The 17,237-nt window shown below is 36.7% G+C and overlaps 1 protein-coding gene across 13 annotated transcripts in view; it reads left to right on the forward strand.

The window, feature by feature from the left end:
• Window positions 1–17,237, forward strand: part of EBF4 (EBF family member 4) — a 61,634-nt gene that overhangs the window by 17,230 nt on the left and 27,167 nt on the right. The window lies entirely within an intron of this gene.

Raw genomic sequence — 17,237 nt, forward strand, 5'->3', positions numbered from 1 at the left:
CTTGTTCAGATGCTACTGACAAAAATCCAGTAGGAAATGGAAAATTATGATGTAAGAGTTAGAAGGGAGAATCGCTGAAGCAATGTCCTCTGGACAGCAAAGGGCACGGTGTCTCCTGCATAGGTGGAGGACTGGTTTTACCTGGAAGCACAGACAGTTATCCATGGAGACAGCAGGGAAGACAGAGAATCTGGGCATGGAAGTGGGTAAATGGATATATCCAACACAGGAGCTTGCGGACGTCCTTTTCTAATTGCTTTGTTTTCTCAGTGAAATAAGAAACAAGGTCAACAGTTGAGGGTGAGGATGGAGAGGGAGACACTAGGGCATGAAATAGTTGTCCAGGAGAGTGAGGGGACTATGGACATGTTCTGTGATTGCCAAGTGGCACTAAGGGCCCACCTGAGATATGTTCATAAATTTACTTATCTATTTATTTATTTAAAAAACTTATTCACTTTGGGCCTCACCACACAGCTTGTGGGATCTTAGTTCCCCAAGCAGTGCACCAAGTCCTAACCACTGGATCACCAGGGAATTCCCTATGGTCATGAATTTTTTATTTTTATTTTTTTAATTTTATTTTATTTTTAAACTTTACAATATTGTATTAGCTCCGCCAAACATCGAAATGAATGAATTTTTTAGTTCATTTATATTTATTTTTGGTTGCACTGGGTCTTCGTTGCTGCATGCAGGCTTTCTCTAGTTGTGGAGAGCAGGGTCTCCTCTCTCGTGGTGCACAGGCTTCTCATTGCAGTGGCTTCTCTTGTAGACCACGGGCTTTGGTAGTTGCTGCATGCGGGCACAGTAGCTGTGACTTGCTGGCTCTAGAGCATGCGGGCTTCAGTAGTTGCGGCGCCCAGGTTTAGTTGCTCCCTTGCATGTGGAATCGCCCCAGACCAAGGATTGAACCCGTGTCCCCTGCGTTGGCAGCTGGATTCCTATCCACTGCACCACTAGGGAAGTCCTGTGGTCATAAATTAAGTGAGCAATTTTCCCCAGCTCTGCTGAGCCACAGGAGTGCATGTGCAGAACAGGTGAGTCGTTGCATATAGCCAGAGTTAGACGTTTGCTATGTGAATACAATGAAAGGAGAGGGCAAGAGAGTAAAAAGTGTAAGCAAAGGGTATTTACAAAAACAGAACAAGGAATTTACGCTCACAAGGGAGAGGAGTATGGCAGAGTGAAGAGAAAGGATGATGAATGGAGCATAGGTTCTGATGGGACCAAAGAATTATTGGAGTTGAGGTACTAGAAGGGGGTGGAGCTGGTGGTAAGGAGTGGTTGCCTGTAGGTAGGATTATTTGGAAGTTGTGTTTATTGGTAATGTGTGGCCAAGGGAGTGTAGAGGCAAGGTCAGTGGAGGAGAGATACAAAAGGAATAGAGAGAAGAATGTATTGGAAGAGTTATGTATTTACCTTGACACTGAAATCACCAGGAATTATGATTGATTTTAACAATTCTTTACAGATCCTATAGATCCTAGATACTTATCATTTGCCGTAAGTAGTTGCCTAACTATGTTTTCCAAAGTAGTGGTACCATGTTATGTTTCCCACCAGCAGCGTATGAGAGTTGTAATTCCTCTACGTTCTCATCAGCACAAGAATGATCTCTCTTTTTAATGTTACCCATTCTAATAGATGTATAGTCATATCTCATTATGGTTTTAATTTGCATATCCCTAATGACTAATGAAGGAGAAGGCAATGGCACCCCACTCCAGTACTCTTGCCTGGAAAATCCCATGGATGGAGGAGCCTGGTGGGCTGCACTCCATGGGGTCGCTAGTAGTCAGACACAACTAAGCGACTTCACTTTCACTTTCACTTTTCACTTTCAAGCATTGGAGAAGGAAATGGCAACTCACTCCAGTATTCTTGCCTGGAGAATCCCAGGGACGGGGGAGCCTGTTGGGCTGCTGTCTATGGGGTCGCACAGAGTTGGACACGACTGAAGCGACTTAGCGGCAGCAATGACTAATGATGTTGAACATCTTTCCATGTGCTTATTTGCCATTCGTATTTTTTTTGATCAAGTATTTGGGTTATTTTTTAATTACTGAGTGGGAGTTCTTTATATACTGTGGAAAAAATTAGATAAATATTTTACAAAAAAATTTTTCCCAGACTTCCCCGGTGGTCCAGTGGTTAAGAATCCTCCTGCCAATGCAGGGAACATGAGTTCGATCCCTGGTCTGGGAAGATTCCACATGCTGCAGGGCATCTAAGCCCATGCACCACAGCTACTGAGCCTGTGTGCCGCAAGTAATGAAGCCGGAGCGTCCTAGAGCCCGTGTTCTGCAACAGGAAGCCACCGCGGCAAGAAGCCCACACACTGCAACTAGAGAGTAGCCCCTGCTGGCCACGACTAGAGAAAGCCCATACACAGCAATGAAAACTCAGTGCAGCCAAAGAGAAGTTCATTAAAAAAAAATTTCCCAATCCATAACTAGTCTTTTCACTCTTATCAGTTTTTTTTTTAATTAATTAATTAATTAATTTTTGGCTGTGCTGGGCCTTCGTTACTGCCCAGGTTTTTCTCTAGTTGCAGCAAACAGGGGTTCCTCTCTAGCTGGGGTGTGCGGGCTTCTCATTGCGGGGGCTTCTCTTGCTGCAGGGCACGGGCTCTAGGGGGTGTGGCCTTCAGTAGTTGCGGCACGTGGACTCAGTAGTTGAGGCTCTGGGCTCTAGAGCACAGGCTCAGTAGTTGTGGCGCGCTAGCTTAGCTGCTCCATGGCATGTGGGATCTTCCTGGATCGGGGATTGAGCCCCTGTCTCCTGCACTGGCAGATGGATTCTCTACCAGTGAGCCACCAGGGAAGCCCTCTTAACAGTGTTTTTGAAGAGCACAAGTTTTTAATTTTGATAAGGTCCAATTTATACATTTTTCCCTCTGTGTATTGTGTTTTTGTTGTCATAGGTAAAAATCTTCAGCTAGGTCACAGAAAAGTTTCCCCTTCTTCTATAAGTTTTGTAGCTTTGGGTTTTTTGTTTAGGTGTAGGATCCACTTAGAGTTAATTTTTGTAGATATGAGAGGTATAGAATCAAGACATTTTGTTGTTTTACTATATATATTCACTCATTCCAGTACTATTTCTTTTAAACTTTGTAAAAAAAATCAATTATTTGTATGTGGAGTTATTTCTGGACTCTATTCTGTTCCATCGATTCCTTACTGTAGCTTTTATGCTAATACTACACTGTTTTGACTACTGTTACTTTATAATAATTCTTGAAATAAGGTAATATAAGTCCTCCAACTTTGTTTCTTCATCGCAACTTTTTCCTTTGCATTTCCATATGAATTTGGGCATCAACTTGTTAATTTCTACAAAAAATCCTATTGAGCTATTGATTGGTACTACTTTGATCTAAAAAACCAATTTGGAGAAAATGACATCTTAATAATATTGAGTCTTCCAACCCCTGAACATTTTCCTCAATCTCTCTCATCAATATTTTATAGTCTTTAGAGTACAGATCTTTCACATTCCTTGTTCAGGTTTATCCCTTATTATTTGTTTATTTTGATGCTGTTGTAAATGCTGTTTTAAATTTCAATTTCCAGTGGTTTATTTATGGTACACATAAATATGAATTTTTATGTAGCTGATTCTGTAGTCTGCAGCCTTGCTAAACCCACTTATTAGTTCTAGTAGCTTTTTAAAGAGTCCAACAGATTATCTTTATAGACAACATGTCATCTGCAAATAAAGGCACTTTTATTAATTATTTCCAATCTGGATGTCTTTTATTTCTCTTTCTTGCCTGATTGTACTGGTTAGAACTTCCAGTACAGTGTTGGTAGTAGCAGTGGAAAAGATGGATATTTATCTTGCTCCTGATCTTAGGTGAAAAGTACTCAGTCTTTTGCCCTTATGTATGTTTTGTCTGTTTGTGTGTGTGTATAGCTGTAGGATTTTCATAGATGCCTTTGTCAGATTGAGGAAGTTCTCTACTATCTTTCATTATTGAGAGGTTTTTTTTTTAATCAGAAACAATATTAGACTTTTGTCAGGGGCTTTCTCCGCATCTATTAAGATGATCTTGTGTGTTTTTTTAGTTTGATGTGATGAATTACATCAATTTGTTTTCTGATGTTAAACCAACCCTGCATTTCCAAGATGAGCCTCACTTAGTCATGGTGTATTGAAGTGAAGTGAAGTCGCTCGGTCGTGTCCGACTCTTTGCGACCCCATGGACTGTAGCCTACCAGGCTCCTCCATCCCTGGGATTCTCCAGGCAGGAATACTGGAGTGGGTTGCCATTATATTGTTGGATTTAATAAAATTTTGTTTAGAGTCTTTGCATGTTCCTGATGAATAGTTGTCTCTGATTTTCTTTTTTGTTTTTTTTCTCTTTTTAAAAACTTTTAAAATTTTATATTGGGGTATAGCCAGTTAGCAAACAATGTTGTGATAGTTTCCGGTGAACAGCAAAGAGACTCAGCCATTCATATACAAGTATCCATCCTTCCCCAAACGCCCCTCCCATCCAGGCTGCCATGTAACATTGTCCCATGCGCTATACAGTAGTTCCTTGTTGGTTATCCGTTTTGAATATACCACTATGCACATGTCCATCCCAAACTCCCTAAGTATCCCTTCCCCTGATCCTTGACCCCTCCTCCCAGCAACCATAAGTTTGTTCTTTAAGTCTGTGAGTCTGTTTCTGCTTTGTAAACAAACTCGTTTGTATCATTTCTTTTTAGAGTCCACATATAAATGATAACATATGATATTTCTCCTTCTCTGTCTTACTTCACTCATATGACACTGTCCATGTTGCTGCAAATGGCATTATTTCTTTTCTTTTTAATAGCCGAGTAATATTCCATTGTATATACATACCACATCTTTATCCATTCCTCTGTCGATAGACATTCAGGCTGCATCCATGTCTTGGCTATTGTAAACAGTGCTTCAATGAACACTGGGGTGCATGTATACTTTTAGGTCTTGTTTTTCTCTGGATATATACCCAGGAGTGGGATTGCAGGGTCATGTGGTAGCTCTATTTTTAGTTTTTTAATGAACTGTCATACTGTTCTCCATAGTGGCTGTACCAATTTACATTCCCACCAACAGTATAGGAGGTTCCCTTTTCTCCACACCCTCCCCAGAATTTATGTTTGTGGATTTTTTGATGATAACCATTCTGGCTAGTATGAGGTGACATCTCATTGTATTAATAGTTTTGACTTGCATTTCCCTAATAATTAGTGATATTAAGCATCTTTTCATGTTCCTTTTGACCATCTGTATGTCTTCTTTGGAGAAATGTATATTTATGTCTTCTGCCTATTTTTCACGGAGAAGGCAATGGCACCCCACTCCAGTACTCTTGCCTGGAAAATCCCATGGATGGAGGAGCCTGGTGGGCTACAGTCCATGGAGTCGCTAAGAGTCAGACATGACTGAATGACTTCCCTTTCACTTTTCACTTTCATGCATTGGAGAAGGAAATGGCCACCCACTCCAGTGTTCTTGCCTGGAGTGATGGGGGAGTCTGGTGGGCTGCCGTCCATGGGGTCGCACAGAGTCGGACACAACTGAAGCGACATAGCAGCAGCAGCAGCAGCCCATTTTTCGAGTGGGTTGTTTGTTTTGATCTTGTTAAGTATCTTGAGCTATTTTAAATTTTAGAGACTAATCCCTTATCTGTCACATCATTTACAAATATTTTTCCCCAAATTGTGGGTTATCTTTTCAATTTGTTTATTGTTTCCTTTGCTGTGCAAAAGCTTTTGAGTTTAAGTAGGTCCCATTTGCTTATTTTTGTTCTTATTTTCATTATGCTGGGAGACAGTTTGAAAAACATATTGCAGCAATTTATGTCAGAGACTGTTCTGCCTTTGTTTTCCTCTACATGTTTTATAGTATCCAGTCTCGCAATTTAGGTCTTTAATCCATTTTGAGCTTATTTTTGTGTATGGAGTTAAAGAATGATCTAATTTTATTTTTTAGCATATAGCTGCCCAATTTTCCCAGCATCATTTGTTGAAGAGACTGTCTCCAACATTGTGTAGTCTTGCCTTCTTTATCATAGATTAATTGACATAGGTGTGTATGGGTTTATTTTTGGGTTTTCTATCCTGTTTCATTAATCTATTTTTCTATTTTTGTTCCAGTACCATACTGATTTGATGACTGTAACTTTTTATTAGTCTGAAGTCAGGGAGCCTGATTCCTCCAAGTCTGTTTTTCTTTCTCAAAATTGCTTTGGCAATTCAGGATCTTTTGTGTCTCCATACAAATTTTGAGATTTTTTTGCTCTAGTTCTATGAAAAAAGCCACTGGCAATTTTCTAATTTTCTTATAACTTTTTGTCTGGTTTAGATATATCAGATATCAGATATACTGAAATATCAAAACCAGACAGGTATGCTGATATATGGGGCTTCTCTGGTGGCTCAGATGATGAAGAATCTGCCCTCAATGTGAGAGACTTGGGTTCGATCCTTGGGTTGGGAAGATCCTTGGAGAAGAAAATGGCTACCCACTCCAGTATTCTTTCCTGGAGAATTCCATGGACAGAGGAGCCTTGCAGGCTACAGTCTATGGAGTTACAAAGAGTCGGACGTGACTGAGTGACTAACACTTTCACTTTTTATGCTGATATACTGGCCTATAGATTTAGTTGGGAGGTATTTCTGACTCTTCAACTTTTTGGAAGAGTTTGTATATAATTGGTATTACTTCTTCCTTAAGTGTTTGGTAGAATTCACCAGTGAAGTCATCTGAGCCTGGACTTTTCTTTGTGGCAAGTATTTTGACTATAATTTTAATGTCTCTAATAGAATAGGCTATCTATTTTTTCTAGAATGAACTTTAGTAATTTGTATCTTTCAAGGAATTTGTCCATTTTTTAAAGTTGTTGAATTTGTTGACATAAAATTATTTGTCGTATTCCCTATCCCATATCTTTAGAATCTGCAGTCATGTCACCATTCCCATGTCTGATATTGGCAAATTATGTCTTCTCTCTTTTTTCCTAATCTTTCAGGCTACAGGTTTATCCATTTTACTGACCTTCTAAAAGAACCCTTTTGGTTTCATTGATTTTCTACATTGTTTATCTATTTCCTATTTACATATTTATTAGTTCTTCTGCTTATTTTGGGCTTAATTTCCTCTCCTTTTTCTGGTCTCCTGGAGTGGAAGCTGAGGTCATTTATTTGAATGACTTTTCTGTCTAAAACATACTTTTTTTCTGTCTAAAATAAGCTTTTAGTGCTACACATTTCTCCCTAAGTACTGTTTTAGTATCATGCCACAAATTATGTTTTCATTTCCATTTAATTAAAAATATTTTCTAATTTCTCATTTGAATTTTTTTAACCCATGTATTATTTAGTTTCAAAAGTTTGGGGATTCTCTTAGGATAATTCCATTACTGGTTTCTAATTTAATTCAATTGTCAGAGAATATACACTTTGTATAAGTTTAATCCTTTTGAATCTTTTGAAACTAATTTTATGGCCCAGAATGTAGCCTACTTTGGTAAATGTTTTGTGTGCACTTGGGAAGAATGTGTATTTTATTGTTTTAGATAGAGTGACCTATAACTATCAAACAGGTTAAGTTAGTTGATGTGTTGTTTGAGTCTATATCCTGACTGATTTTCTGCCTTTTTTTCCTGTTATTGAGAAAAGGGTACTGGAATGACCAACAGATATTCTGGATTTGTCTGTTTTTCCTTGAGGTTCTATCAGTCTTGCTTCATATAATTTGAAAACTGTTATTAGGTACATAGATGTATAGGATTCTTTTATGCCCTTTTGTTTAACTGACCCTTTTATTATGAATCCATAAAATCTACTTTGATAGTAATATCATCATTCAAGTTTTCTTTTGACTGCTATTAGCATGATAAATCTTTTCCATCCTTTTAATCTATTTGTGTCTTTATATTTAATATACACTTCTTATAGCCAGCATATAGTTCTGTTTTTTGTCTAATCTGATAATCTTTGCCTTTTAATTGGTACATTTAGATCATTTACATTTAGTGTGATTATTGATATGATTAGGTTTGAGTCTTATCACCTTGATATTTTCTTTCTATGTTTTTTGTCTCTTTTTTGTTCTTTTTCCTTTTTTCTACTCTTTTAGATTATTCAGGTTTTTAAAATTATTCAGAGCAGTAAAAAATATCCAAAATGAAAAACAAGAAAAACATCCCCCCAATGGATTACCGCATGGTAATTTTCATCTCTATAAGTTTGATCTATATCTTTTTATGTCTTCCATATCTCTGCTTAAATTTTTCAACATACCAAATACAATTAAAATATCTCATTTAATGTCTTTCCCTGTTAATTCTAAAATCTGTATATATTCTATGTCAGTATCAATTGATTGATTATTCTCATTTTGAGCCGTATTGTTTTTGCATCTAGACTTGGCTTATAATCTGTGATTGGATGCCAGACACTGTGAATTTTTCCTTGCCGGTGGTGGATAATTTTGTATTCCTGTAAATCTTCTTTATTCTCGGATACAGTTAAGTTACTTGGAAACAGTTTGATCTTTCTGAGTCTTGTTTTAATGATTTATTAGATGGGTCCACAGCAGTACTCAATCTGGGACTAATTTTCCCCTCTACTAAAGTAATACCTTCCTGAGAACTCTATCCAATGTCCCATGAATTGTGAAGTTTTTCAGTCTAGTTATTAGAAATAGGGGCTGTTCTCATCACCATGTGAACACCAGGACTGTTCCCTTTATTCCTTTTGGCATTGGTTAGTTTCCTCACATGCCCAAGGGGACCCTCTACAAGTTTCTAGTTTCTCCTTCTATGCACTTCTCTCTTTTGTGAGACTCCATCCTATGGGGTCTAGCTCCCTTGGTTTCCCTGGATACTTCGTTCTGCTTCCTCAACACTAAGAGTGTGCTGTGCTCTGCCTCAGTGTCCCATCCCAATGCTGAAGCCTGGAAACTCTCAAAGCAGTATGCTAGGAATTTGTCAGGCTCACCTTGTTTATTTCCCGTCTTTCAGGAGTCATTGTTCTTTATTGTCTGATGTCTCTAAAAATGGTGCTTTGTGTATTTTGTCTGTAGTTTTGTTTTCAGGCCGCAGGTAATAAATGTGGTGATTTATTACCATGCGATAATACCATGATTAGCCATTACTATGGCTCGATCTTAAAAAGAAGCAAAAGTAGAAATGTGTTTCTTGATTTCCAAACGTTTGATATTTTCCTAGTTATTTTTGTTACTAATTTCAAACCTCATTGTGTGTCTAACTGGGTCTACCATTTTATATGTGCCTGTTTTCTCAAGGTTGTTAATTGTGATGTTCAGGTCTGTCTTTATTTATTAAATAGGTCTGCTTGACCTATTAAAAATGGAGCGATGAGATTATGATCTTCTACACGAACTTTCAGCTTATCGTTGTGGGTTTCATTAATTTTATCCTACAAAGATAAGCTAAAAGTTCATGTGGAAGATTAATATATAATTAGTAATATATATGTGTGTATGTATATATATTGACTATTTTATTAAGTGTGAACAAGTTTTAAAATTTTACAGCTTCCTTCTGAATTGAACCTTTTATCAGCATTGATCCTTCATTCCTAACAATAGTTTTGTTTAAAGTCTGTTTTATCTGATGCTATTTATATGTTTGTGGCCACACTTCGTGGCTTATGGGACCTTTGTTCCCTAACCAGGGGTTGAACCTGGGCCCCGCAGCAGTGCAAACAGTGAGTCCTAACCACTAGACTGCCAAAGAATTCCCTATCTGATATTATTTAAAGGATCTCTCAACTTTTGGTTATATTTGTCTCATATACCCTTTTTTCATCTATCCTTTTTTTTCCCAACTGTTATATGTCCCTATGTTTCAGATATTTCTCTTTTAATGATATATTGATGGACTTATTTTTTAAATCTAGTCTGTTTAACTAAGTTTATCTATGTACTTATTGAAATTGTTGATTTACTTCTACTCTTTTCTACCCTCTTGCTTTGCACTTTGCATTTGTTCTACTTTTTTGTTTCTGTTTTCCTTTCTTGCTATTTAAAAAAAAAATGAATATTTTGTTTGATGTAGTGAGTATACTTCTTATTCAGTTTTTCCATTCACTGGTTTAGAAGTTTATTTACTTCATTTCTATGCTTTTATTTATTACCCTTGAAGTTTACTAAATACTCTTAACAAAGTTGTAATTCCTTTCCTGACTAATATTAGAATCTTTGACAGTGGTATGCTGGAGCTGGCTCCTACTGGTCCACAGGAGCAAATTGTTAGCATCTCTTCTTAACACCTTATTTAGTAGCATCACATTGGTAGCTTGAAATCAGCCATAGGGGAAACATATATATATAAAACCATGGAAATAAACAAACATAAATAAGGGGTTCTCCCCCCTGTAGAAGTGGTTGTTAAACATTTACCAGCACACCACTGATCTTGTTGTCGTTCAGTTGCTAAGTCATAGCCAACTCTTTTCGACCCCACGGACTGCAGCTTGCCAGGCTCCACTGTTCTCTGCTATCTCCCGGAGTTTCCTCAGATTCTTGTCCATTGAGTTGGTGATGCTAACCATCTCATCCTCTGCTGCCCTCTTCTCCTTTTGCCTTCAGTCTTTCCCAATATCAAGGCCTTTTCCAGTGAGTCAGCGCTTCACATCAGATGGCCAAAGTATGGGAGCTTCAGTTTCAGCATCAGTCCTTCCAATGAATATTCAGGGTTGATTTCCTTTAGGATTTACTGGTTTGATCTCCTTGCAGTGCAAGGGATTTATAAGCCATGTAGTAGAGATTTTTAGCTCTTTTTAAATTCTGCCATTGTTATTATAGGCTTCCCTGGTGGCTCAGAGGTTAAAGCGTCTGCCTGCAATGCGGGAGACCTGGGTTCAATCCCTGGGTCAGGAAGATCCCTTGGAGAAGGAAATGGCAACCCACTCCAGTATTCTTGCCTGGAGAATCCCATGGACGGAAGAGCCTGGTGGGCTACAGTCCATGGACTCACAAAGAGTCGGACACGACTGAGCGACTTCACTTCACTTCATTGTTATTATTCTTTTTCTTATATATGAACAGTTTGTCTTTAGACTTACCACATTTTTTTGCTCTTTTCCTTCTTGCCTCTCACAACTTCCTCTGTGGTCATTTTCCGTCTTTCTGAAGTATATCTTTTAGAAATTTGTACTTTAGTGAAGGTCTATGGTGGTAAAGAGCATATTCACTTATGTTTTGCTCTTAATATCTTTATATCACTGTCCTTCTCTAAAAATAGTTTTCCCGGGAATTTAATTCTATTAATTTAGTTATTTTTTTAACTTAGCATTTTAAAAATATTCCCATCATTGCTGTTGAAAAGTACAGCACAAACTAACACAACATTGTAAAACAACTATGCTATGCTATGCTAAGTCGTTTCAGTCGTGTCCGACTCTGTGTGACCCCATAGATGGCAGCCCACCAGGCTCCGCCGTCCCTGGGATTCTCCAGGCAAGAATACTGGAGTGGGTTGCCATTTCTTTCTCCAATGCGTGAAAGAGAAAAGTGAAAGTGAAGTCGCTCAGTCGTGTCCGACTCTTAGCGACCCCATGGACTGCAGCCTACCAGGCTCCTCCGTCCATGGGATTTTCCAGGCAAGAATACTGGAGTGGGTGCCATTGCCTTCTCCGACAGTTGTCATATTTTATAGGTAAATTCCCTCTCCTCTCTGGCTGTATATAAGAATGTCTGTCTTTGGAGTTCTTCGGTATCACTCTGATATGTGTAGTTGTTGATTTTTCTTAATCCTGCTTTGAATTTGATTAATTACATATATCTATGGATTTAAATCTTTCATCACTTCTGAAAATTTCTTAGCTTTTGTCTAATGTTACATCTCATTCATTTTCTCTCTTTTCTTCTCTGGCACTCTAAATGAGACTCTCAATTTAGACTTTCATTCTCTCCTCCATATACCCTAAATAATTCTCTATTTCTGGCTTGTTTTTCTTGCTGTATTATATTCTAGGCAACTATTTTTATTCATCTTCCAACTCACTGGTTCTCTTTTTGGCTATATCTAAACTATTGTTTAATTCACTCAATAATTTTTTAATTTTAGTTATAGTAAGCTTATAATTTTGGTGATTTTATTTTTCAGTTAGAAAACTTCTACTTAGTTCTTTTTCAGACTACTTGGGTAGTCTCTTATTGCTTATTCATTTTTAAAATTAATTTTATATCCCTTTAAAGTTTTTGTGCTTATCTTACATTCTGTTTTTGATAGTTCCAACACTGAAGTCCTTAGGGTTCTAAATCTATTTTTCATTACTTCTGGTACCGTCCATGAAGCTTGTTTCTTGGTTTGGTGTTTCTGTCTTTATTGTTATGGCAGTGATAATTTCAGCTCATATTTTGTTTAACCAAATTGGGTCCAAAACAGGGTATGCTTTCTTCTGGAAGGATTTGTATTTGATTCTAACAGGAACAGGGGGTGCTATCAACCTGGGACCTTTCTAAGTTCCTCAGAGGATCCAGGTCCTTCCTCTGAGTTGTCTCTATTCTCCATTCCAGTGTTTATATTGGCATTCGCCACCACAGCTCAGCAGGTGAAGAATCCATCTGCAATGCAGGAGACAAAGGAGACACAGGTTTGATCCTTGGGTCAGGAAGAGCCCCTGGAGGAGGAGATGGCAACCCACTCCAGTATTCTTGCCTGAAAAATCCCATGGACAGAGGAGCCCAGCAGGCTATATAGTCTAAAGGGTTGCAAAGAGTTGGACACAGCTAAATGACTAAGCACACAAACACACACAGCCCTAATATTTGTGTTACCTTATAGTTCATGGTTTCCACTCAGATTTCAACTCACTTGTTTTTTTATTTTTAATATCCTTGGAGATTTTTCTTACCTTTTAGATAAAAGCACAGGATCTATTAATAGTTGTAATGGGAAGGCACTTCAAGACATGTAGTCTGCCATAATGCTGGAAGAAGAAATCATACATTTGGAATTTATCCTGGTATAAGGTAGGAAATATGGGTCTATCCATACTTTTTTCTGATAGCTACTAGTTGTCCCAATAGCAATTACTGAATAATCCATTTTCCCCCATGGATAGACTGTAAATATCACCCATGCTATAGTCTAAATGTAATTGCATGTATTTCTGAACTTTCCATACTATTTTATTATAGCTACTATTTATTTATGTGGAAATATGATGATATTTTACTTTTCAAAGATTTATAACATGTTTTAGTAACTGGTAGATCTAGTACTCCATTCTCATTATTCTAATGTTTTCCCAACTATTCTTAATCATATTTTTTCATATTAACTTTACAGTTAGATTGTCTAGATTACCAAAAAGTGATTTCCTGATGTCATTTTTTAAATTATGGTAAGATAACACACAATATAAAATTTGCCATCTTTTTCATTTTTGAATGTACAATTCAGTAGTGTTAAGTATTTTCATATTGTTATGCAACAGATCTCCAGAATTTTTCTTCTTGCCAAACAAAGCACTCTATACCCATTAAACATCTCCCCATTTTTCCCTTCTCTAGTCCTCATAGCCACCATTCTACTTTCTGTTTCTATGAATTTGGCTACTTTAGATACCAGATATAAGTGGAATCATGCAGTATTAGTTAGGCTTTTTGTAACTAGCATAATGTCCTCAAGTTTCATCCACATGGTAGCAAGTAACAGGATGCTACACATTACGTGTATTTACTTCCCTATTAAAGCTGAATAATATTCCATTTTATGTATATACCACATTCATCTATCGATAGACATTCAGGTGCTTTCATCTCTTGGCTACTATGAATAATCCTATGAATATGAGTATGAAAATACCTCTTTGAGACCTTGCTTTCAGTTCTTTTGGATATATATACCCAGAAGTAAGATTGCCGAATCATATGATTGCTTTTTAAATTCTTTAAGGAACACCATACAGTTTTCCATGGCAGTTGCATCATTTTTTAATCCCACCATCAGGGCACAGCGTTCTAATTTCTCATCCTTAACAACACTTGTTATTTTCTGTATTTAAAAAAATTTTTATGGTAGCCACCCTAATAGGTGTGAGATGATATATCATTATGGTTTTGATTTGTATTTCTCTAGGGATAGGTGACACTGAGCATCCTTTTAGATGCTTGTTGGCCATTTACACATCATCTTTGGAGAAATGCCTACGGATTCCTTTGCCCATTTTTAATTGGGTTATTTGTTCTGTTGTTGTTGAGTTGTGGGAATTCTTTATATATTCTGAATATTAATCCCTTATCAGATGTATGATTTGCAGATGTTATCTCCCATTTTGAAGATTGTCTTCCCAGTCTTGATTGTGTAACATTTTTATAGAGATCGTGTTTAATTCAGATCAATCTAGGTGGAAATGAAATCTTTATGATTGATCATAATAAATGAAATCTTTATGAAAGATGAAGATCCTTCTTGATCTTCTATCTAGTCACTCTATCCATTATTGAAAGTAGGGCATTGAAATCTGCAACTATTGTTGTTGAATTATCTATTTCTTCCGTCAGTTCTGTCATTTTTTGCTTCATGTATTTTGGAGCTCTATTATCAGGTGTGCATATTTATAATTGTTATTTCTTTCTAATAGATTGACACATTTATAATTATAAAATGTCATTCTTTTCTTATGTAATAATTTTGTCCTAAAGTCTATTCTGTGTGTTATTAATAAAGCTGCTTCAGCAATTTTTGGTTAGAGTTTTCTTAATATATCTTTTCCAGCCCTTTTATCATCAACTTATTTCTCTATCTTTGGATCTAAACTATGTCTCACATAGACAGCATATGGAGGATTTTTTTAAATCCATTTTTCCAATTTCTGCCTTTTAATTGGAGGGTTTAATCCATTTATATTAAGGTAATTACTGATAAAGTAGGATTATGTCTGCCATTTTGCTATGTTTTCTCTCTGTCATATATTTAGTTTCTCTCTTCCTCCCTTAATACTTTTTTCCTTAGTGATTGCCCTGGGAATTACATGTGGTATCTTAATTTAAGATTATCTATATTAGATGATTAATTTCAAAGTATGCAAGTATATAAAACAATATATAATGGATTCCATATATAGCTCCAATATACCTCCATTCCCCCTCTTCTTCTTTATCACATCTTTATCAATTATATCTTTATACATTATAAACCCTCAACACAGTTTTATAATACTGATTTCTGATGTTTTCTTTAAAAGATTTTATTTTTAGAGTATTTCAGATTTATAGAAAATGTGAGCAAAAAGTACAGTGTTCAATATATCTCCTGCCTTCACACATGTGCAATTGTATTTTAAATTAGGTAGAAAAACAAGATATTTACAAACAAAATACCTTTATAATGTCTTTTATATTTACCTGTATAGGTTCATATTACTGTCTTGTACCCTTTATTTCACACTAAAGGACTCCCTAGTATTTCTTATAGGAAAGATCTATTGGTGATGAATTTTTTTAGTCTTTATCTAGAAATGCCTTTAAAAAAATTTTTTTTTCTTTACTTTTTGGCAGCATCTGGCATAAGTGATCTTTGTTGCAGCAAATAGGCTTCTGTCTAGTTGTGGTACATAGGCTCAGTAGTTACAGCACATGGGCTCCAAAGTGCATGGACTCTGTAGTTTCTGGCACGTGGACTTTCTAGTTGAGGTACATGGGTTTAATTGCCCCACAGCATGTGGGATCTTAGTTTCCCTACAGGCATCAAACCCATATCCTCTGCTTTACAACCTGGATTCTTAATCACTGGACCACCAGAGAAGTCACTAGGAATGTCTTAATTCATCTTTATTATTCATGTAAACTTGCTTAATTTATCCTTCATGTTTAAAGGATAGTCTTGCTAGATAGAGAATTGTTGGTTGACATCATTTTCTTTCAGCAATTTAACTACATCATCCCACTGTCTTCTGACCTCCCTGGTTTCTGCTAATGAGTCAGTTGTTAATCTTATTCTGGATCCCTTGTACATGATGAGTTGCTTCTCTTCCTTATTGCTTCCCAGATTCCTTCTTTGTCTTTGTCTTTCAGTAGTTTGACTATGATGTATCTACATGTGAATTTTTTTGAGTTCATACTGCTTAGAGTTCTTTAAGCTTCTTATATATCAGATAAGTTTTTTCATCAAACTTAGGAAGTTTATGGATATTATTTCTTCATTCTTTTGACCCCCTTTTCTTCTCTACTGTTGGGAGGTATCTCACAATATCATGCACTCTGTTCAGTCTTAATTCTTTTTCCTTTCTGTTCCAGAATTGGATAATTTCAACTGACTTATCTTAAGTTTACTGACGTTTTTCTCCTGTCAACTCATTTTCTCCTGCTGTTGAGTTCTTCTGGGAAATTTTTATTTTAGAATAAAGAATGTTAATTTTCTTTTAAATTTTGTTTTTATAATAATTTGTATCTTTTATTGATGTTCCTTATTTGGTGAGATATTATTCTCACACTTTTCTTCAGTTCTTTAGACGTGGTTTCCTTTGGTTCTTTAAACCTTTATAATAGCTGATATAAGATCTTTGTCTAGTAAGCCTAACATATGGACTTCCTCACGGACAGTTCCTGTTGACTACTTTATGTCTCACATATGGACCACACTTTCCTGTCACTCTGCATGTTTCATGATGATTTGCTGAGAACTTGATATTTTAATAATATAGTGTGGTAATTCTGGATATCATATTCCCCTTCCCAGTGTTTGTTGCTGTTTGTTTGTTTAGTGACTTTCCTGGATTAATTATAGAAAGTCTATATTTTCTGTCATGTGTGACCACTAAAGTTTCTATTCAGTTAGATTTGTGGTCAGCTCATGATTGGACGGGCATTTCCTTAAATCCTTGAACCAATAAGTCTTCAACTCTTGCCAAAATGTTCTATGTGTGTATTGGGGCACACATAGTTACATTCAATGCTCCAGCAGTTTTCAACTTTGCTTTAACCTTTACTTTCTGCTTGTGCAGGGTTTCGCGGTCAGCCAAAGAGGAGAGACTCAGGCCTCTGGAGATCTTTCCTGGGTGTGTGCTCTTCCCTACACATACTCATGGCCATTTCGATATTGAGGAATATATAAGAACTTTTCAGAGGCCCCCATAAACATCTCATTCCCACTTTTTCCTGTAAGGCTTTTTGGCCAGACTTATTGTCTTGCCTCAACCACTATCATTGTCTCAAGCAACAGCAGTGTTCAATAGTTGCTACTGGTTGTTTTCAACAAATACCCTAAGAATAGGGTT

The sequence above is a fragment of the Bubalus bubalis genome, chromosome 14, assembly GCF_019923935.1.
Source record: "Bubalus bubalis isolate 160015118507 breed Murrah chromosome 14, NDDB_SH_1, whole genome shotgun sequence".
In the NCBI taxonomy this organism is placed as follows: Eukaryota; Metazoa; Chordata; class Mammalia; order Artiodactyla; family Bovidae; genus Bubalus; species Bubalus bubalis.